The 27983-nt window shown below is 22.1% G+C and overlaps 1 protein-coding gene and 1 long non-coding RNA gene across 3 annotated transcripts in view; one reads left to right on the top strand and one right to left on the bottom strand.

Annotated features, from left to right (window-relative positions):
• Positions 1 to 1657: 1657 nt before the first annotated feature.
• LOC122510229 overlaps positions 1658 to 27983 on the top strand; it is a 75317-nt gene continuing 48991 nt past the window's right edge. Inside the window, exons 1-2 of one of the 2 annotated variants that reach the window (XR_006302428.1) lie at positions 1658 to 1692; positions 11978 to 12134. This is a non-coding gene — a long non-coding RNA (uncharacterized LOC122510229). Of the gene's footprint in view, positions 1693 to 11902; positions 12135 to 27983 lie in introns of both variants that reach the window. The other variant, XR_006302427.1, reaches the window with a different exon arrangement.
• The window catches only part of LOC122510228 (protein Diedel-like), a 128576-nt gene continuing 124372 nt past the window's right edge, over positions 23780 to 27983 (bottom strand). The window contains exon 2 of the mRNA XM_043624709.1: positions 23780 to 23927. The gene's annotated coding sequence lies outside the window, so the exon portion shown is untranslated. The remainder of the gene's footprint in view (positions 23928 to 27983) is intronic.

Here is a 27983-nt window from a genome sequence, read left to right as displayed (position 1 = left end):
AAAATTGAATAAAATTTAATTAATTTTATAAAACATGAAGAAATTGATAACTCCGAGTCTTCGACTCGAAGTGATCGATTTCCTCATGTTTTATAAAAATTTTTTTAAAGTTGATTAATTTAAAAATGGTTTGAATTTAAAACTTTTGAAAATATTAATTCATATGGAAAAATAATAATAATTAAATATTTAAAATATTTAAAAAATAAATTGTTTTCAAATAATTTTACAATTAAAGATATTCGTAAATCACTTTAACAGAAGTTTCATTTTCAACTAAATTTTGTATAATTGACAAATATAATTTCAATTATTTTTAATACAATTTTAATCGAATTCCTTGAAAAATGTAACTATTCTAAAAAATTTTATTAAAATTCGTCAAAAAATTCAATTTTAAAAAAAATTTTATTAAATTTTTATTAAAAAATTGTTAATAAAATTTTTTATAAGTATTAAATTTTAAGTACTATTAATTATTCAATAAGTAATTTACTTTTGCATTTAAATAATTGAATTCTTGTAGAATTTTCTAATATAAAAATTGATTTGAAAATGAATTTTAGTTTAAATTTTAGATAATAATAGCATATGAAAATAATTTTTTAAGAAGTTACAGTAACAATATTCTTATAATAGAAAATATTTAATTTAACACTCGATCCTCTTTAATTATTATAAAAAATGAAGAAATCGATTACTCCGAGTCTTCGACTCGGAATAATCGTTGTCTTTATGTTTTATAACAATACTTTTAATGTTGATTAATTGATTAATTTCATAAAGGTTAGAATTTGAAATTTTTTGAATTTTAATTCCTATGGGAAAATAACAATAATTAAATATATTCATATTTGTAAATAAATTTAACAGAACATTTTTTTCAATAAAATCTTTTTCTTTATTTTACAAAAATTAAAAAATTTTCAGTTTCATTTTCAATGAAATTTTCTAATTGACAAATATAATTTATAAAAATTATTTTCCTACTTCTTAATACAAATTTTTTAACTATTAACAATTTTCTAGTATTTTTTATAAATAAAAAGGAGAATAATTTGCATAATAATAATTTAGATCAGTCAAACGAAATTGGTTATAGAAAAATGCAGATGAATGAAAGAATACGGAGATTAATATAGTTAATTAATATTTTTGATATTGAATTTTACGTTAAATATTGAAAACATTAAAAATCTTTTATAGTATTGAAAATATTAAAAATGTAATATTGAAAATATTAAAGATATTTTACTATTGAAAATATTAAAAAACTTTTAGTATTGAAAATATTAAAAATATTTTAATATTGAAAATATTTTACTATTAAACAGTATTAAAAATATTTTAGTATCGAAAATATTAAAAATATTTTAAGTATGGATAATATTAAAAATATTTTTAATATTGATAATATTAATACAAAAAAAAAATAAATATTTTTTCGAAAGACAAAATAGTGGGGATGAGAAAGAAAATAAAAGGGGGGATGGAATTGAGGAAAGGACAACGTGAAACTTGTGGCTAGAGTTGAGTAGAGAGGGAGAGATGTAAATCACCTCTTGCTGTACCGCGAGAAAAAGGAGAGCTTTCACGCGCAAGCGCTTCGGAACTTGGAGCTTTCGAGCCACGCGGTGGCGACAGTTCTCTCTCAAACCGCGAAACTCCCGCCGGCGCCGTTCTCGATCCGAGGTGCGATTACGAAATTACATCTTCTATTTTTTTTCTAAAGAAAAAAAAAAATTCTTCTTAAATTTCTCTCAATTTTTTTTTATTAAAAAAATATACAATTTTCTACATAGTTTTTGTTTGCAATTTTTTGTTCTCTGTTTTTTCAATTTTTTCTTTTGACAGTTTTTCTACTATTGAAAACAAAATTTCTCTCTTGAATATTATAAAAGAATTTAAAAAAAATATTATTCTTTTTAAATTTTTTAGTGAAACATTCTTTGAAAAATATGACAGGAAATCTCATGTGTTTTGAATGACGGAATTCGAATAATAATATTAATGACAGGAGTAGTAAAAATTAGTAAAATAATAATAATAATAAAATAAATATTTAATAATTTAACAAATAAAATATAATAAATATCCAACAATTAAAAAAATAAAAAAAAATATTTAACAATTAAACAGTTAAGAAAATAAAATAAATATCTAACAGTTAAATAAATAATAAAAAAAATCTAACAACTAAATAAATAACAAATTAAAATAAATATCTAACAATTAAACAAAAAAAAAAAATTTTAATGAATAAAAATAATGGAAATAATAATAAAGAATGTAATAAAATTAATATAACAGAAATAATAATATTAATAATAATAATAATAATAATAAGAATAATAATAATAATAATAATAATAATTATAAAAATAATAATAAAGAAAATAATAAAAATAAAATAATTGTAATAACAATAGAAATGATAATAAAACAGAGAAAGTTGTAAAAGTTTCTATAGTAAATGTTTTCATTTGGCTGAAATTTTATTCGCGAGTAATAATAATTAGTTCAATAAATTTAAATTGTAAAAAAATGGAATAAATTACGATTTAAATTAATTGGGAACATTTTGTTTTGCGTGGAAATTTTCTTCTTTTATGAGATATTATATTATATTTGGGAAAAGATGCAAAAATACTAATCGGGATGAGAAATATTTTTTCTCATAATATAGAATGGAGGAGAAAAATTTTTATAGAAAAATTTATTTAGTAGAGGAATAAAAAATTATGGTTTTCTTTCTTCTGCACAAGTTTAGAATTACTGTCGTTCAAATTAAATAGTTCCTATTTTACTATTCATTTCTGAAGATGAAATAAAATTTTTATATTTCCTCAATATATAAGGAAAAACAATTCTTTTTTTGCAAAAAATTTTTTTTTGTTAAATTTTTTAAAAAATGGTTTAAAAAATTTTTTTAAAAAATATTTTACTATTCAATCAAATTATTTTTTGTGAATAGAGTTAGACGGAGATTTTACAATGTTGAGTCATGTGATGTAAAGTTTGCAGAAGTTTTTAAAAGTATCAGGAAAGTGGAAAATAGGAGAGAAATGAAGGAAATATTATTATTATAAACAATTGTTACAATAATGAATTAAATAATTACTTAAATAATCAACTATAATAATTAATTATAATAATCAGTTTTAAAAAGTTAATTATAATAATCAATTACAATATTTATATTATGGGTAATAATTAAATAATTATTCAGAAAATGTAAATATTTAAAAATATACAAAAATTGAGTAAATATTTAAAAAAAATTGGTGAAAGTTAAAAATTATTTTAAAGCAGAAAAATTAGACAAATATTTCAGTTTACTGTAAATTCCAAGTAAATAATTAGAAAAAAAAACAGAAATTAGAAAGAAAACAGTAGAAAATTTAAAGAAAGGAAAAGTAAAAAAAAATCAGAGGGAAAATAATGCAGAAGTAGTTAACAAAAGGAAATATCAATTATCGAAATTGGGAAATAATACTATATTTTCTAAATTACTGGCATCATTTCGTGTTCTAATCTAAGTTAATGACTTTGAACATTAATTAATAAAGCATTGCTTACTAATGAAAGTGGGGCAAAATTGTGATCAAAAACGAAATAATCGACTACGTCACATACAGATTTTCACCACACAAAGGAAAATTAAATTTATTTCTAATATTGTACATGGCAATAAAATGTGAAATATTTTCATTTTTCTTTTTAGTAAAAGAAAATTTTTATTTTACCAGAACGCAAACAATTTTATTTTTTCCGAAAAAAAAAATTATTATTCGCCCTTTTGTAAACGAATTTGTAAAAGAAAGTAATTTTCCATTTCGATGAGAAATATAATTAATAAATGCACATATAATTTTATTAATAATGAAATAATAAAATATTCATAAAAAAAAAAATTTATAAAGAAACTGTAAATTAAAAACTACATTTATAGAGCCAGATGTTTAAATTTAAAATCGTTTGAAGATTTGAATTCAGTTTATATTACAAAGGAAAATAATTAGTTTAATTAGAAATGAAATAACTGTTTTAATTTGAAAAATAATATAATTATAATATAATTTATATAGTAATAATGATGATAATAATAAAGGAGGGTAGTTTTATAATTTTTTTTTCTTCTTTTTTGCTCTGTTTTCATTTTGAAATATGTTTTTACAAGGAAGAGGGATTATAAAATCGATATATTGTAATTAATTAAATTTTATCAGTTATAATGACGCTAAATATTATATGTTGGTAGAGTGATGATGATGATGATGATCAATAACGATAATTCAAGATCATCGGTTAATTATCGGCATATATAATAATGAGCGTTAACTCGAGAAGGCCATCTGAACGTGATGCTTTATTTCCTTATACCAATTTGGATATAAGAGTTAATTATTTCAAGATTCTTTTTTTTTATAACTTCATTAAAAAGGGTTTCTTTTTTTAAGTCACTTTTTCTTTCTTCCCCGTTGATATTTTTTTTTTTAGTTTTTGCTTGAAACTTTATTTAAATTATATTAAACTTTTCAAAAGGTATTAATTTTTTTTAAATATATTAAAATTTAAAATATATTAAAATATAAAATGTATTAAAGTATAAAATATATTAAAATATAAAATATATTAAAATATAAAATATATAAAAACAAAATAAATTAAAATTATTAAATTATTATTATTTAAACATACTTTTCGCCTTTCTTCTTTGAAAGAGATTTATTGACATAAATTATATATTATTTTAATTATTATTACTTTGGAAAAAAATTTATTTGATTCAAAGAACCGATTACTTGTCTATTATTAAGTAAATATTTACTTGAATCAAAAATTTTTTATTTAAATCAAATAAATTTGAATCAATAAATTTAATCTTTGAAGCAATCACAGCTTAACTGATTTAAATAAAAAATATTTGATTCTAGTAAATATTAAATATTTATTAATCGTTTATTTAACGATATTGTTATTTTAAACAAACGTTATTTTAATCGTTTATTTTAAACAAATAAATTTTTTTCAGTGTAATTATCTCTCGAAATCTAAATTAGGAAAAATTACTAATTTTAATTAGTGATTGATTTTTTCCTTTGGAATTAGTTAATTTTAGTAAAAAAAAGTAGTAGAAATTACTATTAATAAGTAAAATTTACTAAAAAAGTAGTAAAAATGACTATTTATTGGTAAAATTTACTAATTTAAAAAGAAAAAGTCAGATAATAATTCAATTTACTAAGGATTTTTACTGATTCAAATTTTAGAGAAAATAAAAATATTTAAAATAATTTAAATTTAGAGAGATTATTACTATTATTATTAATTTATTAATATTTAATTATTAATATCGTTGTTGTTATTGTAGGCATAAAATTTTAATATCATAAAACCTTAAATTAAAAAAAATATGTTTAAACTATAAAAGTAGACAAATTGAAAATTATAAACTCTGAAAAAACGATCAGTACTTTATTTTTTTTTGTTTTTTCCTCCCCTTTTTGAAATTATTTTGTGTGGGAAAAAATAATATATAATTTCATTGAAGAGGAGTAAAATGTGAAATATAAAATTAAGTTTTTTTGTGCTGCAAAAAGATGCGAAGAAGAAAATTGTGTATGTGTATATGGGTTGTGTGTGCATGTGGTAAAAAGTGGAGTTAGTGGATCGAGGAAAGGGTCATAAAGGACTACTATTTATATGACGTTAGGATGAGAGGCAGTTTAGGGTCGTTTTACAATCAGTCGTTACATGAAAAGAGCCGAGTAAACTTATAAAACAGATTTTCCGACTTCCATTAGTTTTTTTTTCTCTTATTTGTACTACTTTTTTTTTATTTTATATTCGCTTATATGCAAATTGCTTATGTAGAAAAACATATTTTTATCGGAAAAATAATTTTGGTAATGTAGTTTTTAATTTTTTTTTCTAATTATAATTTTTTCGAATAAGCTCTTTTTAATAAAAAAGAATTCTTTTTCTGTATTTAATTTTTAAATGTTCGGTAAATTTTTGGAGAGAATGTCACGAAATTTTAGTTTTGTTTTAGGAATTAGTTTTTTTTTTAGTTTTGTGCTAATTTGAAACTAAATTAAATATTATTTAGTTCTGTTTCAAATCAAAGCTAAATTAAAAAATCGAATTTTGGTTTTGTATCGAATAGAAAATTTTGAAAAATCGAATTTAGTTGAGAAATGAAAACCGAAAGTAAATTGAAAAATCGAATTTAGTTCTGCAACAAATTAAAATTAAGTTAATAAATTGAATTTTATTTCGTGTCGATCTGAAATTAATTGAATTTAGTTTTGTTTTAGCTGAAAACTAAATTAACAAACAAACGAATTTTAATCAAAAAAATTTTTTTAATCAGTTCAGATTTCAGTGACATGAAAATGAATTAATTCATTTAGTTTAGTTTCTGAGCAAAGAAAAAAGTTTTCGTTGATTTAAAGAAATCATTTTTTGCTTTGACTTGTTTCTTCGATTGAAAATTAATTTTTCTTTGTTTCGAAGAAAATTTATTTGATAAAAAAAATTTACTTGATTCAAAAATGATTTATTTATTTCAAAGAAATTTTTCTTTAAAATTCAAAGAATTATTTCTTTGACTTCTCTATAATAATAACAGAATTTTCTTGATTCAAAGAAAAAATTTCTTGGGTTCAAAGAAAATTTGTTTAAATCAAAAAAATTGTGTTTAAATAAAATAAAAGTGGTTCAAATCAAGGAAAATTTGTTTAAATTAAAGAAACTTTGTTTAAATCAATGAAAAGTTATTTAAATCGAAGAAATTTTCTTTCAATCAAAGAAAAATAAATTTTTAATAGAAGAAATTTTCTTTGAATCAAAGAAAACTAAATTTTCAATCGAAGAAACAAATCAAAGCAAATGATTTCTTTAAATCAACAAAAACTTTTTTCTGGGCAAAGAAGCGAAAGTAAATGAATGAATTTAGTTTCAATTCAATTTGATTCAAAACAAATTTTATTTGATTTAAATACAATTTATTTGTTTCATAGAAATTTTCCATTTTAAAGAATTATTTCTTTGACTTTATGTTAAGAATAAAATTTCCTTGATTTAATGAAAAAATTTCTTGGGTTTAAAAAAAATTTGTTTAAATCAAAGAAAATTTTCTTGAGTCTAAGAAAATTTGTTTAAATCGAAGAAATTTTCTTTGAATCAAAAACCCTCTTTTTATATAAAAGAAAAAATTTATTTTGAATAAAACAAGACGAGTCTCAGAAAACGTTTTTCTTAGATTAACAAAAAAAATTTTTCTAACTACAGATCATAAAAAAACTGAACCAAAATTAATTTTTAATTTACTTTCGTCTCAATATCGGTCCTTATGGTAAATTTTTTATTTCTCATCAATATTTTTTTGTTGAGGATAATTTTGTTAAAAAATCAGGAAAAAATAGCAAAAAAAAAAGAAAAGAGGGGTAAAATTATTGAGTCTTATTGATATTCCTTCTTGAAAGTAAAAAATGTACTTTTCTGATTGAAATAAAAAATGTTCTTTTTTCTCTCTTTTTGATTAGGGTTTGGGGAAATGAAAAACGTGTGATTTACGGTCAACTTGATCTCTTCATTATGGTACCATGATCGACTTTATGTGAAATGACCCTTTTTTTCTTTTTTTTTTTTGATGAGAAGAGTATATATATACCGAATCAAGCAATTCCCAAGGGAATATGTTTCAATCCTCAAAAGAGTCGTGCAACAAAAAAAAATCCCCTAATTTACAGGAAATTTGATTCGTGTTAATTAATGAGAAGAAAGAGTGTTGCGAAAATTTTTTTTTTCTAAAATAAAGAGAAATTTTCATTTTTTTGGTGAATTTTGCAAAAAAAAAAATTTACTTATTGTGGGGGAAAAAAGCTTTTTAAGTAATGAAACTGACAAAAGAGATTTTGAAGAATTTTTTTCCTTTTCGTTTTCGCCATTAGAATTATTAAAAGGAGTGTTTGTAATTTGAAATTTAATTTTGTTTAAATAAAGTGGGAAGTTTTTTTTTTATTTGGATTTTTTTTTGTTGAATTTATATATGAAAAATATTTTCAAAAGAGATTTTGAAGAATTTTTTTCCTTTTCGTTCCGCCATTAGAATTATTAAAAGGAGTGTTTATAATTTGAAATTTAATTTTGTTTAAATAAAGTAAAAAGTTTTTTTTTTTATTTGGATTTTCTTTTTTTCTGTTGAATTTATTTGAAAAATATTTTTTTTGATAAATTTTGCTCGCAAATAAATTATCGATCACATGGAATGAAAAATAATAGGTTAAAGTGATTCAGCAGTTTGACTATAAGGTTTGAGTTGCCCTGCTTTTTCCTTAGTTTCCAATCGTGGCTCACTCCATTAAACAGACTTACCTCTCACGGTATCTTTCTACTTAGTAACTATAAAAATAAGAAGAAAATAAAGATCTTTATATATACGTATATATATATTTCGTTGCAAGAGATACCAATCAGCTTGAGAAGTAAGAGACAAAAAAAAAAGAAAATAGATTTATAACAGTCACTTGTCACTTTTTTAAAGTGCTTCTAAAAAAGTCCAACAATTTTCTCATATTTAGTTTTTTTTTGTAAATGAAAATGTTTTTTTGCTTTTCACTAAATTAAACTTAAAAACTAGTTCCTTGAAAAAAGGGGATTAAATGTGAAAAAAAAATTGTGAGCATCTTTAAAGAGAGAATATTTCTGTTTAGAGACAAAATAATTTCGGAATTTGCACAAAATAATTAAATATTAAAAAAAGGGGGGTTTTTTTTTAGAGAAAAAGAATTTTTTTTGGACAGAAAAATTTCAGTATTTGCACAAAATAAGCATAGAATTTCTAAGGATATCAAATTGAGACAAAAAACGAATCAAAAATGTTGCTTCGCAACACTTTCGATTCGTTTTTTGTCTCAATTTGATATCCTTAGAAAAACTGATATATAATTAAATATTTAAAAAAAATTTTTTTTTTTAGAGGGAAAGTATTATTTTTAGAGACAAAATAATTTCGGAATTTGCACCAGATAAATAAATTGAAGGAATAATGGAATATTTAATAGTGAAATACAAAATTTAGTTTTACAGAATTTATTTTCATTCTATTTTTTTTTAAATCAAAAAACAATTTTTTGTGTAAAAAAATAAAAGTTTTTAAAAGAGTGTATCAGAAAAAGTGTGAGTAATTTTAGATTCGACACTTTAATCCATTAAAAATTGACATTGGATGAAGATTAAAAATTTTAGTGATTAGGTAGCATTTCCAGTAACGTGACATAAAAATTTGATCTTTTTTTAATAATACTGGAAATTTTTTATTTTTAATTCAATGTCAACTTTTATTGATTCAATGTGTCAGAATGAAAATTTTCAAATAAATAAACAAATAAAGAAAATAAATAAAAATAAACAAAATAAAGAAATTAAGTAATAACAATAATAATAAATAAATAAAAAATAAATAAACAAAAATGTTTTTCGATAACAAAAATTATAAATTAACTTTTAAATGCAATCAAAAATTATCTCGAAATTTTTTCAAAAAAAAAAAAAAAAAAATCCCAAAGGATTAAGTATTGTAATTTGTCGAGGGCAATAATCTCTTGAGATTAGTGAATGATTTTCTCTGATTAGTTGACAGCAGTCGTACACACGAAGGGTGAATGAAAAATAGGAAGGGAAATTAGTGGAGGGAATCAGCGTGAAGAGGGGTTGGATCTCTTAAAGGACTAAAGAGTGCGTAAAGTCCTGCGCTCTCTCCCTCTCAAAGGAGAACAAAAGTTATATGTTTCCTGGGCTAATATTTATTGCCTAGACGATTCCGTGGCGCCAACTTTCGTTGTCTTGTAATCTGCGACTTAAGAGAAAGACCAAAATTAGAAAACTGAACGGGGAAAAAAAAGGGAAGATAAATTTATTTAATAAAAAAAAAGCAAAAAAATTCTGCAATTGTTGGAAATAGCTGTGTTTTCAGTAATCAAATGAAAAAAAAATTGTTGTCAACGAAGAAAAAAAAAACAAAAAGATAACGAAAAAAAAGAGTTGAAAAAAATTTAGGTACCAAACTTCTCTAAATTTAAATTTCTTTTTATTATTATTATTATTATTATTATTATTTTTATTTTATTTAATAAATAAATTTTTTTATTTGATTACTAAAATCATGGCTATTTACAAAAATTGCAAATTTTTTTTATTAAATAAATTTGTTTTCTCTCTTTTTAAGTTCGGTTCTTGTTCAAATTTTTAATTTTGATCTTTCTCTCAATTTGCAGAATGATTAATTTGATAAATAATGGCAATTCATTTAAATATTTCATTAATATTTTTCATACACGTCTCCTTTAGGTTCACAAGTTTTTTTCTCTTATTTTTGTATTTGATAAAATTTTGGGTAGGTGGTCACTTTTTCTAAAAAATATTTTTTAATCCTTTTTGTCTAGAAAAGCGATTTCTCATAAAATCTGTTTTCTACAAAAAGTTTTTCTAACAAGTTTTAATTTCTAAAAAAAGTATTTTTAAAAAAAGTTTTTATAAAAACTTATGATTTCTAATATTTATTTTCCTAAAATTTGTAAAATTCCATAATTTTGATATAAGTTAGAAAATGGTTAAAAAAACTAAGTTTAAGAATTATTTTTTGTTTCTTAATCATAATTCTGTTTACAAAATTATAAAATTCTTTTTGAAAAAGAAGAAAAATTTTTTTAATAAATTATTATTTTTTATCACAATTTTTCAACAAAATTCGGTTCTTCTTTGAAAAAAAAATAATAATTTGCATCATTTTTATACCAAAATTTCCAAAATTAATTTATTTATAAAACATTTTTTTAAGAAAATTTAAAATATCTTTAGGAAAAAAATCCCTATAATTTCTATTTGTTAATTACGATTTTTAACAAGATTATTTTTTAATTTTGTTAAAAAATTTGCGTAATTTCTATTTTTTTATTATAATTTTTTAACGAAATCTCAAGTATTTCTTTTGAAGAATTAAACAATTTTCGGAAATTTTATTTTTTAATCATCTATATTAATCGTCATTACAAAAATTGAATATTGTTCGAAATTTTTTTTTTTTTAAATAACCTTTATTAGAAAAAGAAATTTTTAGGAAATGACCTGCATTAGAAGAAAGAAAATTAGAAAATCACCTTCATTAGAAAAAAGTTTTTTAGAAATTCACCTTTATTAGAAAAAAAAGTTTTTTGAAAGTAAAAAATTAGAAAATACATTTTAGAAATACTCTACCCCAACCAAAATTTTGTATTCTTTGTTTAAAAATGAAACTAATAATACAAACAATAATAATAAAATTTATGGTGTCAATAGCAAAATAGTAATAATAATAATAATAAAAATAATAATAATAATAAAAATATCAATAATAACAACAATAATAAAACAAAACAATAAAAAAAACTATAATAATAATGTTAGAATAATAACAACAATAATAAAACAAAAAAACAATAACAAATATTGACAATAAAAATAATAATAATTATAATAATAATAATAACATTAATTATTAATTTTATTCTTTTATCACAGTTTTTCTAAGGATACCAAATTGAGACAAAAAACGAAGTATGTAAAAATGTTGCAAAGCAACGTTTTGATTCGGTTTTTATCTCAATTTGATATCCTTAGAAATTCTGTGATAATATTTTAATTATTAATTATTAATTATTAATATTAATAATTATTATCAATATTTAATATGTAAATTAAAAAAATTATCATAATATTTGGGAGAGAGAAAATTTGTAGGAAGTAAATTATTGGATATAGGGAAAAAAATATTTCTTGAACGTTTTTTTTTTCTTTTTCTCTTCTTTTATTTTGTACTTTGAGAGAGAAATTTAAGAAGAAGAAGGAATAATTCAAGGAAGCTGAGTGTATACGAGCTAAAGTGAAAAGACCTGTCCGTATTTTAATTGTGAATCGTTAATTACTGTCGTAGATTACTTAAAAGGTCCCCGCCTGTGTCGTGTACCTTCTTTTTTGGAAAAAAAAGAACTTTTTTGACATTTATATTCTGTGAAATTACATTTCGTGTGGTCATCATTTTACAGCGACTTATTGCATTATTCAATAATATACATTCATATATATATATGGTAATTACAATTTTTATATTTTACTAAAAATATATAAATACAAAAAAATACAATTGGCAAAAAAATTAATTTTTTTATTGCTTGCAATTTTTTTTTGTTGAAAAATATTATTTTATTGCTCTATCTTGGTTTTGAACTTTAAGAAAAAAGTTAAAATCGGTTAAGATTTAAATGACTAGAAACTAAATTGATTTATTTACTTTTGTTTCTACTCGAGAAAAAAATTTTCTTTGAATTAAAAAAATCATTTGCCTTGACTTGTTTCTTTGATTGAAAATAATTTTTCTTTGGTTCTAAGATTATTTATTTGATTAAAAAATATTTACTTGATTCAAAAATATTTTACTATTGTTTCAAAGAAATTTTCCATTTCAATTCAAAGAATTTTCTTTCGCTCCATATCAATATATCATTAACAGAATTTCCTAGATTTAAAGAAAAAAATTCTTGGGTTCAAAAAAAATTTGTTTAAATCAAAGAAAATTTTTTTAAATCAATGAAAAGTTGTAAAGAATAAAAAAAATTCAAATATAGCAAAAGAATTGATTTTTTTATTGCTTACGATTTTTTTTAGAACTTCAAATTATTTTAATTGTACTATCTTGGTTTCGATTTCAAAGCACGATTTCATTTTTTTTTCGCTTTCTGTATAAAAATTTGAATCATGGCTATATATATTTTAAATATTCAGCAGTTTCTCGCAAGAGCAATTTTTCACTATTGAATACGAAATCAAGAGGGTTATCTGTAAATAAAATTGAAGAGTATTCATGTATTTTTTTCTCTGATATTCAAGTGGAGCTGGATTCACTAAGCCCCATATGTATGCGAGGATAGGAAATATTTTATAGATGCAGTAAAAAAATTTTGTTGAAAAATAAATTTTTTAATTAAAAAAAAAAAAAAAACTCATTTATGGCAATTTTGAAATTTTTTTTATTATTTGAATTTTATGCATATAAGTAGAAAGGAATTTTTGATGGGGAAATATAATTTTTAGAGTTAGAGGCTAAATGACTGTATAAATATAATGGGATGTATTTGAAAAAAAAATGAGTAAGAAATTTAGAAGAGAGAAACTTTTTAAGAAATATAATACGTCAGAGTTTTATATCGATCGTTCTAAAGACAAGCAGGGTGGAAAACTGAACCCTGTCACGGATCTATTAGAGCAAACGAGTGTATCAGTTGTAAGTTTCCTCTCTCATACATTCCACAATATATAAAGTAGAGAGAGAAAATTGTAGCAATCGAGGGTAAACTGTCTTTTGCACTCTTATGTTTGGAATTTCGTTCTTTTTTTTATGTAACAATTTCTACACAAGAATTCTATTTTAGAAAAATAATAATCGAAAAAGGGGAAAAATTTGTTTTTTTCTTTTTCAGTAATTCGTACTTGTACTGACTGTAATGAGCAGTTGGGTATAATTACATAGAGACTGAAGGAATGAGAAGGAATAAAAATTCTTTTTTACGTGAACACAATTAATAGCGTTGAAAATTGCTTTGGGGAATTAATTGCCAGGAAGCACGTCAAAGATTCATTCAGTAGTTTTGCACATAGGTGTTAAGAAAAATGCCAAGTATTTTTATTTTTCAAATATTTCCTTTTTACTGCAGAAAAGAAAATAGAATTTTAGTTTTTCTTGTATTTTTTTTTTCGAAATGAAGGAACTTTATTTTCTATTTTTGTAAAATGAAATCATTTTCTGAATTAATTTATCAGGGTTGCCACAGGTCAGGGAAATCAGGGAATTCAGAGAAAAGTCAGGGATTTTTATTAAAAGTACTGGAAAAAATTAAATGTTTAGAATTTATAATAAAATGATGAATTTTTGTGTCTTTTTGGTTACCTCATAAACTATGAAATTAACACGAATTATAAAAAAACCTTAAATTTTTTTTATTGTTGACAATAATTTATGTTAAATAACTTAAATCTATTGAAGAACTGCCATCAAGTTATTACTTATAAATCATTTAATGAAGTATTTTGTTGAAACATTTTAATTTGAATTCTGTTGAAATTAGTTTCAATTTTAAAAATTTTAACGCAATTCTTTGAATGAATTCAACTATTTTAATATAAATATTAATTTTTTTTCAGAAATTCAATTATTTTCAAAAATTTAAAAAACAAAATTCTCGCCAACATTTCAATTATCTTTATAAACAGCAAAATTCTTCGCTAAAATTCAATTACATTCAGGAACTTTTTAGAAAATTCGTTGTAAAATTCAATTATATTTTATAAAATCCAATTACTTTCATAAATAATAAAACTCATTGCAGAATTTCAATTATTTTTAATACAATTTTAATCAAATTCCTCATAAAATGTAATTAATTTTTAAAATTTTCTTAAAATTCGTTTTAAGAAACATTCAATTATTTAATAAATTATATATGTCTGTATTGAAATAATTAAATTCTCGTAGAATTTTCTAATAAAAATTGATTTAAAAATTAATTTCAGTTAAAGTTTTAGATAATAATTAAATTTTGGAGAAGTTATTAATAATGGCAATTTTTAGAAATAATTGAATTTTGTAAAAGTTTCAAATTAAAATCTTTGAAAATTTGAAATTTTCATACTTTTAATTAAAAATTCTATGGAACTAATTTTTTTCAAAAAGCTTAATCGAAATTTTTTGAAATTATTTCAAGTTTTTATTTTCTAATGTATATTTAATTGAAGAATTTCCGAATAATTGAAATTTTGTAAAATTCGAATTGTAAAAAAATGAATTTGAAAATTCTCAAAAGAACTTTATCAAAAATTATTAAAAATAATTGATTTAAAGAAGAATTTTAGTTAAAAATTCTAAAAAATAATAATTAAATTGAAATAATGAAAATTATTTTAAAGAAGTTACAGTAACAATCCTTAATATGAAACGAGTAGATATGCAAATTAGGTAAAGAGAGACAGTCTAATGTTGCTTATCCTCGAAAGAGAAAGAAAGCATTAGCGTTAGATTTTCTGCGTTATAAACAGAGACCGATTTATGTTATTTCTATTTGGAAAGAGGAAGAAAGCAATAGCGTTAGATTTTCTGCGTTATAAACAGGGACCGATTTATGTTATTTATTTAGAAAGAAGAAGACAGAAAGATATTTGAAAGATATATATACATATATATATGTATAAAATTTAAAGAGAAACGTAAGGCCTGCTCGAGTACCTGGCCTATTGTTTGAAGGGTTTCTTTCAACCAGTAGGCAGTCTATTGAGTGACCAGAGAGAGAGAGAGAGAGAGGAGAGAGAGTTGGTAGTCTATTTTATACTTGAGTATACATATATACACTGTAAAAAATTTAGGGAGTTAACGGACTCGGGAGTTTGGAGTGTAATTTTTCGAGTTAAAAATCAACTCCAAAAGAGAGTTAATTTCTAACTCCCTTCATTCAACACCCGCGCGAGTTATTTTTTCATTGGGGAGTTAGCATTTGGGTGTGAAGTTTTAACTCTCTTTATTTAACTCCCCTGGCATTAACTCCCCAATGGGTGCGACTTTTATAGAATCCCCTGGGGAGTTAAAATTTAACTCTCTTTTTTTACAGTGTAGTTATAGTTTATTAACAGATTTTCGCATTATATAATACAGAAAAATAAAAGTGCAATGTGAAGAACACTTTTTTTCTCTTTTCAAAATTAAAAGACGAAAAAAATTTTTGTGATTAAAAATAAGGATAAGGAGGTAAGTTTTTAAAAATTGTGTAAAATACTAATTTTTAGTGATATAAAATGATTTTTCTTTTTTGTAATTAAGAAATGCAAGTAATAAATTAACAACTTTCCCGTCTAAGTCACTAAAATTATCTACTTTTTCAACAATTAAACTTGTAAAGAAATTTAAATAACTTTCTAGAATCATTTTAAAAATGCTTAATCTCGTCCTTGAGTTTGCCTTGTTTTATTAAAAAATTAATATAATTTCAGAAATACTTTACATGGTTTAATATTTTTTTAATAAATCTTAAACCAGTACCCAGTTTTTTATTATAAAAAAGTTTATGTTGTCTTAAACAAAAAAAGAATATTTTTTATTTCAGTTCAAAATTAGAGTCTTGAAGGTAATAAACAGGTGCCATAATAATAAGGTGCCAGTTCTAGAATCATTAAAATAATAATATTTATTCGCCAAAATATGACTATCAAATAAACACAATTTTTTTTTTTTATTGTTTATACTCCTGCCCTATTGGCCTTACGCACTTCGACAAGAGTCCCCGAGAAATACTTTTTTGGATTAAGCATAACCATTCTACTTTAGAAATTTTCTATAATATATATTAACCTAATTTTGCGTCTACAGCCGACTTTATTAGGAGTACTCGCATTACGCCTGGACCACCCGTCAATGGGCGCGAACCAAGGGTACTTATACCCTTGGTCCTTAAACGACCACCAACGCCAGGCACCTATCCGACTGAGCCAATCTGTCGGTATAAACACAATTTAATAGCTTCAACAAGAGCATTAAAATTGATTTCTTCTGAATCAATTGACTTTTTTCGACTTGACATGCCCAAAAATACTAGAAAAAAAAATAAAAACAACATTTAAATAGTATGCCTGCAAAGTCGTATTTTTTATGCTGCCCAGATGGGTGTTGATACCGTCTCACAACTGGTGATATGCTGTGTCTCACACCCAGAAATTGGCGCTATTTTGAAAAAGGAAAATTAAATAATTTTCAACCGTAGATTGGAACAATGCAATATTGCCTCACGAAATATAAGGAAAACACTAAAAGAAAATGCATTACATTTACCTTTTCCAATTAATTAACTTGGAAAAAAAGTACTTTGCATTTATTGAAAAAACGCTTTTTAGTCGATTATCACACACAGTGTTGGTATTTAACAAAAACAGTTTATATATCCGCTTCGGCGTACACGAAAAAGTTGGGTCATATAAAAAGAAATGTTTTTATATAAACCAATCGGCTTTTTAATATTGCATGTTAAAAAAATTGACTGTCTCACAACTGGAGGTGTCTCACAACTGGAGACTCTCCCCTAAATATCAATTTTTGATACTATTTTTTTAAATGCGTTTTTCTCAAAACAGGATTTTTAAAATTGCCGTGCAGTGTAGCTCAAAAAGTTATTGAACGATTTTAAAATGAAAAATTGGAAATTGTTCGTTATTAAATTTATTATTAAGTGAACTAAACTTGAAAAGAAAAAAAATTTTTAGTACCTTTTTTAAAATAAGAAAGTTGCAAAAAAGTAGGCAAAAAATCGAATTTTTTTTTAAAGTAGTGTCAATTTTTAATATTTTCACTTAAAAGTTAGTTCACTTAATAATAAAATATTTATAAAATATGAATAAACTTGATTTTTTGCTTTCGGACAAAATTTGTGGGCTCAGGACTGCACGGCAGTCATGAACTCCGGCGGAGCAGCTCTATATGCAATAGCTCCTAATTTGGAAGATTTTTGATATAAACGCTTATAAAAAATATGAGTTACAGTTAAATATATGAACAACATAGTAGAAATGTTTTATTTAATTCAAAAAAATTCTTACTTTAAAAAAAAATTCGCGAAAAACGGCAAAAAACATTTTATATTGTAAATGTTTTGAAACAGACAATTTTTGTTTTAGCTTGATACTTTTTTTAACTAGAAATGGCCAAGCATTGAAGTTAGGATAATACATAAAATTCTGTCATGTTTGGCTTTTTTTATTTACATATTTACTTGTAGATTTTAATGTTAAATACTATTAGCATAAATTAATACTATTAACATTAATTGTATTAAAATAAACTGAATGCTTATTTCAGCTTTATCTAAAGAACATTAAAACATGTAAAGTATTTCAAAAATTATATTAATTTTATTAAACAAGACAAAGTCAAGAAATTTTTTAATGATTTTGGAAAGTTAATTAAATTTTACTTTTAAGTTTAATTTTTGAATACTTATATTGAGTTTTAGTGTCTTAGACGGGAAAAATGTTAATTAATACATTTTACAAAATGAAAAAATTATTTATAGCACTAAAATGTAGCATTTACATAATTTTTGCAGATAGTGTACAATTAATTAAAATTGATTTAATAAATGGTAATAAATCATTAATTAGAGAATAATTTAATCCCAACAAAAACATCTTTGATGTTTTAATATAATGGGTTTTGACCCAATAAGGAAAAAAAAATTTTTCCCAATAAGGGAAACTTTTTCAAAAAAAATTGCATTGTTAAAGTAATTTGGTGTTAAAGTTTTAGATCATTTTATTTTCATGCTATTATTACTTTGAAACAAATAAAGAAACCGCTGCCAAGTTGTATATTTTTTATAATTTTGGTGCGCTCATTTCATGAACACTTTGCTTCCTCATAGAGATAATAATAATAATAGGAAAATATATGAATAACTTTTTATAAATATGGTAAAAGTGATTGAATCTTAGGTCAATCAATGTATTTTTAAATACTCTACAATATAGTTATAATAGTTTAATAGTTAAACAAAAATTTTCAAACAAAAAAGTTGAGAAAATGTCATTTTCCACAATTTTTGGTTTTTAAAATACCAATAATTTCGAAATTTATTATCGAATTAGGTTCAAAAATAAGTCAATCGAATCGTTTTATAATGCTCTACAAGTTGGTAACGATAATTTTAAGATTACTTCTACATTTTTTAACAAAATTTTCAAAAAAATATTTTTTTCCAAAATTTATGATTTTTAAAAGTTTAATATCTCCGGTAATATGGACGAAAAATGTTCAATTAGAACTCAATAGATGCGTTTAAAAAAACTCTACAAAATTATGGAAAAACATTTATAGGTGTCGTAACATTTTTTTAAAGTTATGGGCAAAAAACGTGTTTTTGGAAAATTAAAAATCCAAAAAAAATTTAGTTAAACTTTATTAATCTATCACAAAGTACGCTCACTTTATATCCGCAACTCCTGAGGTCAAATAGCATAAAGATATATCAAAAAATCGAACTCGAAAAATTTTGGTATTACAATACTTCCTCTATGAGGAAGTAATAATTAAGTAATTTTTTTAATTAAAGCTTAAAGTCTATACTTTAATGATAAAATAAAGGGATTGTTAAATAATGAAATTTTAAAATTGTTATTAACAATTCTTTAAAACAATTGCAAATTCAAGAATGTTCTGAATATTTTGGGAAAATTAAATTACCCTGTATTGATGTGCAAAACTCCAAGTATTAATTTAAAAAAAATTAATTAAACTATACTTTAATGATAAAATAAAGGGATTGTTAAATAATGAAATTTTAAAATTGTTATTAACAATTCTTTAAAACAATTGCAAATTCAAGAATGTTCTGAATATTTTGGGAAAATTAAATTACCCTGTATTGATGTGCAAAACTCCAAGTATTAATTTAAAAAAAATTTCGCCTGTATTTCGGCAGAAAAATCTACACAATTTCTGTAATATAGAAGGTTACTGATTTTTCTCTTTTTAAATTAATCCTTGGAGTTTGTACATAATTTTTCAAGTCATTTAATCAATATTTTATTTAGACATTTTTAAAAAATGATAATTTTCAATGTTTTACAAAAATTTTAATGACTTCTAAAATACTGAATGATTTTTAATGATTTTAGGCTTATTTTAAAGGTGATTTTCTCCAGAATGAGAATTTTTTATAGGCATTAACGTGTAATTTTTTATAGAAAATTCAATTCGTCAAACTTAGATTAAAAAAATTAAAAATTTTTTAAACAATCTTATTAACAGAAAAATAATTATTAAAATATAAACATATATGTTTTTATTAAATTAAGATTTAATGTAAGGTTACATTAAGGTTTTATTTTGTGTGTCAAAGGACCAGGAGTGGGCGCGCAACGCGCGCCCTTTTGGTTCTAGTATTCTTATAATATAAAATAATGAAAAACCGGGAATTTTTTCACCAAATTAAAAAAGTTTTAATTTTTTAATTTGTTCTTCAAAAATCGCTTTTTATTTCAATTTTTATGGATATTTATATTGTTCTCTAAATTTGAATCACTTAAAAATAATTAATTTAATAGTAAGAAATCAGTCACTGATTCAAATGTAGTTAGTAAATAAATTAAGAAAAAAAATATCGAATTAATAGAAATTTTGTGAAATTCAACTGCAAATAATTAAATTTGTTAAAGAATTTCATTAAAAACTTTTTAACAAATCGAATTTTTAAAGTATTTTAATTTAATAATTGATAAATAATTGAATTTTATAAAGAGTCATATTCTAATGTATTCATGTTTCTTAGTACGAAGATTAATAATTAAAATTTTTATTAGTTAGTTTATAAAAAGATACACACTTAAAATTTTTTAATAAAATTGAATTTTCGCAAAGTTTTTTTCAAAATTCTGAAAAATAATATTTTTAAAATTTTTCAATTCTATTGTTTCAAGATAATTCAATTTTTATAAAACAAATAATTGAAATTTTTTGAAATAATTGAAATTTCTTTACATTCTATTAAAAATAATTAAAATCTTTTAAAATAATCTAAATTATTTTATTTCAATTTTTCGAAAATAATCAAGGGAAGTTAGTCATCGTAATTTGTAATTTTATTTTTAAAAATTTCTTCGCAATATATTCAATGATTTTCATAAATAGTAAAACTCATTGCAGAATTTCAATTATTTTTAATACAATTTTAGTCGAATTCCTCGAAAAATGTAATTATTCTTAAGAATTTTATTGAAAATTCGTCGAAAGAATTCAATTATTTCTAGAAACTGTAAAAAAATTCTTCTCAAGAATTCAATTATTTCCATAAATAGCAAAATTCTTCCGATTTACTAAATTCTTTTGAATATTATTTTTAATAAAAATTCTTTACAAGAATTCAATTATTTCCATAAATTTCCATAAAATTCTTCACAGAAATTCAATTATGTTCAAACATTTTTTTAAATTCTCGAAATTTCAATTATCTTTATAAATAATTTAATTGTTTTCCACAATTTAATTATTTTCAAAAATTTTAATAAAATTTTACGCAAGCATTTAATTATTTTCGTAAATAATAACATTCTTTGGAAGGTTTTCAATTACTTAATTATAAATAGGAAAATTCTTTGCAGAAATTCAATTTGTATCAATACATTTTAATAAAATTGAATTAATCAAATTTTCCATTATAATTATGAACAGATTAGATTATTTTAAAAAATTGAAAAAATTCTTTGTTTAATTCAATTATTTTCCAAATTTTTAACTAAAATTATTTAATAAACCTACAAGATGTTCTGAGTATTGCCAATATTTTATTTTGACAATTGGCAATGCCATAGTGTAAGTTATTTTTTAATGCAAAAAAGATTAAAAATCAAAATTTTACTGTTTCAGTATTTTGTCTCGCATTTGCATAAAAATAAATTTAAAAATCAAACAAAAATATGTAATTCTTCCTTATTAATGCCCTAACAAAAATTGACTTTGATTTTTGATTTTCGTCAATTTACTTAATAAATAATTAAGTGTTTACATTTACCCCGAGAATTCGAAAACTCGGGGTAAAAGTAAACAGAACTTGAACTACATTTTAAAAGAAAATAATTGATTAAATTTGCTTCTATTTCACAATTTCATTAATTTGGCAATGTAACATTACATAGAAAAGGAAATTAGGTCCTCTTTGAAAAAAAAATTTGATAAAAAAAAAAATTTTTTTTTGAAAATTTGATCAATTTTTAAAAATATTTTTAGGTTCATCCGCCATTTTGAAAATTTAAAATTTGACTTCAAATTCGTATTCAGCGACCTCAAAAACCCCCTAGTAGCTAGATTCAAGCAAAGTTGATCAATTTTTAAAAATATTATTTTTAGGTTCATCCGCCATATTGGATCCACCATTTTGAAATTTAAAAATTCGATTTTAGATTTTTATTCAGCAACCTTAAAAACTTCTTTTTACCAAGTTGAATGAAAATCTATTAAAATTTGTTCAAGTTATTCAAGTTTTTACATTACTAATTTTGTAATGGTTGATTGTTTATTTACATGATACATTATCAGTCAACTGGTTGATTTACTACACATCTACGAAGAATTTTTTTTCAGTTTTTCCATCCCTTAAAACAGTAGTATACTTGAAATAACTTGTTTCTTAAACCTCGCTTAACTACAGTGGTGTTTACATTTACCCCGAATTTTAGGAAAATTTCAAAATCTCGGGGTAAATGTAAACAGTCAGTTTTAGGCGATTCAGGTGCATCAATATTTTTTTGCACCTCATAAAATTTTTCTAGGGAACACTAGCAACAAGTTCATGCAAAAGAAATCCGTCCGTTTTACCTTTTAACAAAAAAAACTAATGCTTTTCGTGAAAAATAGATATTCCGTTTGAATAAAGGGATTTTAGGCACAAGATTGAAAATTTGGTTAAATTTGGAATTTATTATTTGATATATATATATAAAATAAACGTATACAGTCGTGATAAAGATTAAGGTTAGTCAAACACACCCTAAATTTAGGTGTTTCCTCTCTCAGCTTCCATTTAGATTTTAGAAGCTTTCAGCTGTGCTTTGTAGAAACTTAGATATTAGTATGTGCTTCGAGAGACTTGCGAGTACACATAGGTGTAGAGAAATAGTGAGAGGAAGTAGTTACATTCAAGCATTTACCTGGGAGAGACTGTATTTGATGTTCCATCAAACTGAAACAGCACACTATTTGATGAAATCATAGGTTCATATAGGGCTACATCCTGAGGAAGCAATCCTTCCTCGACGATGCTGCGCTTCGAAATTTTCTGCTTCGGATACGAATGTCTAAAACTTTACTCAATTTATGTTTGTACAACTTTATAAATCTATATATTGTATTTATATTTTTATTTTTGCAATAACAATATAATAATATTTTTTCTTTTTTTAAATCTTTTATTTATTAGAATCATTATTTTCTGTTTTGTATTTTTCTTTCGTAAAAATTTGTTTTTCTCGAGATTACACTTTACAATTCTCTTTATTTGTATTTTTCTTCTTTCCCAAAAGTTTTTAATTCGTATTGCCTATTTTTCTTTTCTAAAAATTGATTTTTCTTATTTTTTATTTGCTCTCTAAATTATGAGGCTGAATGCAAATGTTTTTAGAAAAAATTAAAAACACTTTTAACTTTAAAGTATCAAATTGCAACGAATTGTTACCAAAAATAAGTATAAAATTCAAAATGGAACCAAATTTTTGGCATTAATTTGATAATATTTTAGTATCAATTTGATACTTTCAAGAAAACTGTGAATTAGGGGACTAGTTTTCAAAAATTTATTTGATTCAAATAACCGATTACTTGACTATTGTCAATTAAATATTTACTTGAATCAAATAATTCTTATTTAAGTCTATTAAATGGTATTTGAACCAATAATTTCAGCATTTGAAGCAAATACTATTGAATTGACTCAAATGAAATTTGATTCAAGTAAATATTTAATTGACTCATATAAAATTTGATTCAAGTAAATATTTAATTGATAACAGTCAAATAATCAGTTTATTTGAATTAAATAAATTTTTTTTTAGTGTAGTATTTTTTATTTAGTAGCATAGTATTTATATTCCTTGAAATACTGTAATAATTTTAAAAATGTTTAGAATATAGTTGGATATTTTACTGTTCCTGCAGTACTTTGCTTTGAAATGTATTTCCAATATTCCTTTATACAGTAATCTTGAAATGGGGATTGCAAAGATTTTACGCAACTCACTATAAATTATGATTTAATTAATTTAACAAACTTCAGCTTTGGAATTGGCTGCATTCAGAATTTGGATTCCTGTAATTAGAACAATAGTTGGGATTAGCGAGAAATAGGATCTAATATTCGGATTCTAATTTTAGGATTATTTTGGAATTGAGTTTAGGATCATAAAATTAATAGTAGGATTATTAGTGTCTATATGCTTGGAGACTGCATTAATTAGTTTACAAATTGAACGGCAAAAAAAAATTTATTTGAATCAAATGTTTTTTGATTCGACTATTATCAAATTAATATTTAGATGGAAATATTTTTTCTTATTTAAATACAAATAAATATAAATTATTAATAATAATAAAGTACATGTTGCGGTAATTTATTCGCAATTTGAATTTAGTTGTTGTTTGCGTTTTTGTTTCTTAACTTTTTTTATAATTTTTCTTTTCAAATATTTTCAATTTTAAAATTAATGTTCAGAAAATCATCGAATTGTTGCAAAGAATTTTATCAAAAAATTTGATAATAATAGAATTCCTTCAAAGAATTTTATTATTTAGAAAAATTACTGAATTCTCGCGAAAAATTTTATTAAAATTTTTAAAAATCCTAATTAATTTCTTTTGAAGAATTTCTTTGAATTTTTTTTAAACTAATGGAGTTTTTTTAATAATTTTAATTGAAAATTTTGAAAGCAATTGAATTTTATGAAAAAGAATTTTATTAAAATTGTATTGAAAATAATTGAATTCTTGCGAAGAATTTTACTATTTATAAAAATAATTGAATTATTCCGAAGAATTTATTAAAATTTTTAGAAAATAAATGAATTTTCTGTTAATATTTGAAAATTTAAATTCTTTCGAAGAATTCTATTAAAATTGTTTTCAAAAGAATTGAATTTCTGCAAAGGATTTCACTATTTATAAAAATAATTGAAATGTTTTGAAGAATTTATTAAAATTTTAAGAAATAATTAAATTGTTATGAAGAATTTTATAGAAATATTTAAAAATAATGGAATTTTTTCGAGAAATTCAATTAAAGTCGTTTCGAAAATAATTGAATTTCTTTAAAGAATTTTATTAAAATTAAGTATATTCAAAATAATTGAATTCATCGCATAAAAATTTTATTATTTTTTGAAAATAATTGAATTTTTTCAATTTTTTTGACGAATATATTTAAAAATTGCATTGAAAGTAATTTAATTTTTATATAGAATTTTTAAAAATATTTTTGAGAATAATTGAATTATTTTTAGAAAATTTTAAATTCTTGTTGAAATTGAATTTGATCGATATTCTTGAAAATAATTAAATTCTTTCGTGTAATTTTATATAAATTGAATTAAAAATTATTTAATTTCTGCAAAGAATTTTAGTATTTATAAAAATAGTTGAATTGTTTCGAAGAATTTATTAAAATTTTAGGAAATAATTGAAATTTATGGAAATATTTAAAAATATTTGAATTTATAAGAATAATTGAATTTATTGGAAGGATTTATTAAAATTTTTTTAAAAAATTTAATTTTTTTTTTAAATTTAATTTTTTTTTAAAATTCAATTTTTTCGAGAAATTTAATTAAAATTGTTTTGAAAATAATTAAATTTTTGTAAAGATTTTACTATTTAAAAAAAAATTGAATTGTTTAGAATGATTTATTAAAATTTTAGAAAATAATTGAATTCCTTTGTGAAATTTTATTAAAATTTTTTAAAAATATGTACAGTAATAATTACTTTTGTAGGTACTTAATATTTATTTATAAAAAAAGTATTTATTACTTTGAAAAACTATTTTTTGTACAAAAAAAGTATTTATTTATGCAAAAAGGTAGTTGTCAATTCCAAAAGTAATTATTACTTTAAAAACTATTTGTTTATACAAAAAAAGTATTTATTTGTATTAAAAAGTATTTATTAATTCCAAAAGTATTTATAAATTTAAAAAACCTTTTTTATAGCAAAAAGTACTTACTTATGCAAAAAAGAATCTTTTAATAGCACAAATTATTTTTTGATTACAAAAGTTTATTACAAAGTATATTTGTTTATTCTAAAAAGTATTTATTTATACAAAAAAAAATATTTTTATACCAAAAATTCTTTATTAATTTAAAAAACTGTTTATTTGTAGATAAAAGAGTATTTACTTTATAAAAAATTGTTTTATTTGTAAAAAAAATATTTATTTATGTCAAAAATTGTTTATTAATTCAAAAAAAATGTTTATTTATACAATAAAAAAATTTATTTATACAAAAAAATAATTATTTATCCAGAAAAGAAACTTTTTTTTACAAGTACAAATTTATTTTTTGTTGGATTAATCTGCCTCTTGAATCAAAGAAAATTTTGTTTTAAATATTGATTTCAATTAATTTTCCATATTAATATTAATTTCAAATATTAACATAAAGATTTATCAGTCGAAGAATTTCTTTTTTCCTTATTAAATTTTTTAGATTCAGAATTAAAACTATAATTTGAATAAATTAAATTTTAAATTTAATATCAGAGTATTAAAATTAGAATCGTTCGGAAATAAAATTTAGAATTTAACATTTGGGAATCATATGTAGAAATGATAATATAAAAATTATCATTTAAAAATAATATTTAGGATAATGAAATTAATTGTAAGATGAGAAATGAAGTAGTAGTTAATTGGGATAATTAGTCAGGATTAGTATAATAATTAGGAATTAATCCGGAATTATAATCGAATAAAATTTGGATTAGGGGAAAGATAAGTTACGATTGGGCTTTTTAAGATCATTTAATTAGTTGGATAATAATAGAAACAGAAAAGCATATGATTTTATTATTATTATTTTTTATTTAAATTAGTGGAAGAATTTTTATTAATTCAAATTTGGAGAGTATCTTCATTATCATTATTATTGTCATTGTTATTATTTGTATTATTATGATTCATAATTTTTGCAGATATCAAATTGAGACAAAAAACGAATCAAAAATGTTGCGAAGCAACGTTTTTCATTCGTTTTTTGTCTCAATTTGATATCTGCAGAAAAACTGTGAATTATTATTATTATTATTATTATTATTATTATTATTATTATTACCATTATTTTTGAGATGACTATACTTCCGTTAGTTCTCTAGTTTGAACAATAACAATTTTTCCCCGAAGAAAATCGTAAAAATGATAATGGGTCACAGGTTAGTGGGTGAATTTGTCAGAAAGTTTTTGATGTTAGTGGACCAGTCAGTAGAGAGCGAGAGACAATTTCAAAAGTCGTAAACAATATCTAGTGACTTCATTTGTATTGTTATGCGAATCGTAAATTGGATTCATCCTAACGAATGGCTGGAGAGCTAAACGATTACCGCCACTTTACTTTTTGCCGAGAGAGAAAAAGAGAGAGTGAGAGAGAGAGAGAGAGAGTGAGAGTGTGCGTATATGTATTTATATAGAAGAGAGCGATACGAATTTACGAGGCTCGAGAGTTTTATTAGAGGGGGTGCCAATTGAAAGATTGCACAAGATTGCTTTGATATGCGAATCAAATAAAGCGGATGTCGTTTGTCGAGTCTTCTTATCGGGCGCGCTGGACCTGAATCGTGAATTGTATAAATTTTCGACTTTTTTTTCTCTCTCTTTCTCTCTATTTTCACTGAATTTACCTGAAAAGGTATCATTGCTATAACACAACTCACGGCACACTTTACTGATTGGTTTACACTCAAGTTTATTGTTGATTTTTCATTTTTTTATTTATCGTTTATTATTTATTTACCGGTATTTATTTATCGTTTAATATTTATTTACCGTTCGCCATTATTTATTTATCGTCTAATATTTATTTACCGTTTACCGTCATTTATTTATCGTTTAATATTTATTTACCGCAGCCTTCGCACTCATATACTAAAACCTACTATTTACTACCTTTTTTTACATTATACTATATTTTTGTTTTTTTAGAATTTCCACTACTTTAAATTGTCAGATAAATCAAAAAACTATTCTCAAAAATTATAATCAAATTCTTTAAAACGATTCAATTATTTTCAATATTTAGTATTTTCATAAATTTAAATTATTATTTAAAACAATTTTTATACAATTCTTGTGAACAATTCAATTATTTTCATAAATAAC

The sequence above is a fragment of the Leptopilina heterotoma genome, unplaced genomic scaffold (genome assembly GCF_015476425.1).
Source record: "Leptopilina heterotoma isolate Lh14 unplaced genomic scaffold, ASM1547642v1 Lhet_68, whole genome shotgun sequence".
Lineage (NCBI taxonomy): Eukaryota > Metazoa > Arthropoda > Insecta > Hymenoptera > Figitidae > Leptopilina > Leptopilina heterotoma.
The sequence above is the reverse complement of the archived record's forward strand: the minus strand, read 5'-3'. Positions and strand labels throughout refer to the sequence as shown.